Consider the following 1,544-nt stretch of genomic DNA (forward strand, 5'->3'; position numbering starts at 1 on the left):
CGTGCTAGTTGGTGAGCAACTGTAGTTGGCGAGCTATCTTCTGACATGCCGGTGAGGAATGTGCTGGAACCATCCGGCTAGGCTAGCTGGTTAGCAACGGGTAGATTGCTCCAGTTTCACTGGTTATCAGAGTTTATGTGGGCCACACACAGTAAAAAATATGTTCCTGCAAATGTTCCTGTGCATATACATTATAGCAGAAATAAATATATACTAATGATTTAGTTATCAAAGAAATAACAATTACTTTGATGAGTTCATGATAGAGTTCTCAGAGTTGGTAAGGAACACACAATGTGGATTGTTATGTTTTCTGAAATATCAAAATGAAATCACAGAAGTGGTTAACACAAATTGTCGCTGTTGTCGTGGGAAAATGAGACTGTTGCATTTCAGGAAATGAAAAGGTTCATTTGAAAACAACAATTTACTGGCAAGGTTGGCAAGCTATCTTCTGATATGCAGGCGAGGAATGAGCCGGAACTTCCCGGCCAGACTAACTTGTTCAGCAAGGGGGAGATAGCTCCAGTTTCACTTTTCACAGAGTTTGTGTGGGCCAACATCAAAACAAAACATTTAACTTCATGTAGTTTCCTTATCAGATATAAGAGAGAGGATACATGTGCACCAATGACTTGCTTATCAAAGAAATCAGTTTTGTTCCATCAGAGTTCTCTGGTACTGACGTGTCTCAGCCACTTTGATGTGTTAATGATAAAGTAGGCCTACTGTCAGAAAAGATTAAGAACAGACAATGTGGTGGATTTATAAGTTTTCTGAAATTAAAATAAATAAATAATGTTTGTGCATGTGTACATCAGAGTTTAGTCTTTTGGTCGTTTCTGTTACTAAAGTGGCTTAACAGCCACTTTGATGAGTTCAATTATAAAGTACTGCCAGAATAGATGGGGGGAACAAAATGTTGTCGGGTGAAAAACCTTGTATGTCAAAAATGTCACACAGCAAAGGGTCGCAGGTCGGATTTGAACCCGGGCCGCTGCAGGACTCAGCCAACACAATGTTTAAAGTAGCATACACAATGTTTTCTCAATCTTAAAGTCTGTCATCAAAATGTAGTATTATACATGGGACTGAGGTTGTGAGCAGGGATTAGCCTCCGTATCTGGCCCACCACCTTCTATTCGTTTCCTCTCTATCCAACTTTCCATCCTATAAAGCTGCAGCCTATGTAAACGTGTGTTTCCATCCACTAATTGGTTGACTGTGCTGTAGCTATGTCAAAATCAGTATATGAATACTGGAAATGGATTTAAGTTAGGAAATGGATTTTACTGGGATGTTGAATTTTGACTCTGTTATATGCACTTTATTTGCATCATATTGCCATCTGTTAGTGCCCAGGTTTTGACGCACTCATTTACTAATTGTAGGTGTTTATTTTTAGGTTTTAGTTTTAATTTTGATGAGATCTGTCCAAAAATGCTGAAAGCTCTGGGTGTGGAGGGGCTGTCTTGGTTGACACCTGGCACGCCTGACACGCCTGGGTGTGTGTCAATTGCAGGGGTATCACACTTCTCAGCCTC

Source organism: Etheostoma spectabile, chromosome 8 (genome assembly GCF_008692095.1).
Source record: "Etheostoma spectabile isolate EspeVRDwgs_2016 chromosome 8, UIUC_Espe_1.0, whole genome shotgun sequence".
Classification (NCBI taxonomy): Eukaryota; Metazoa; Chordata; class Actinopteri; order Perciformes; family Percidae; genus Etheostoma; species Etheostoma spectabile.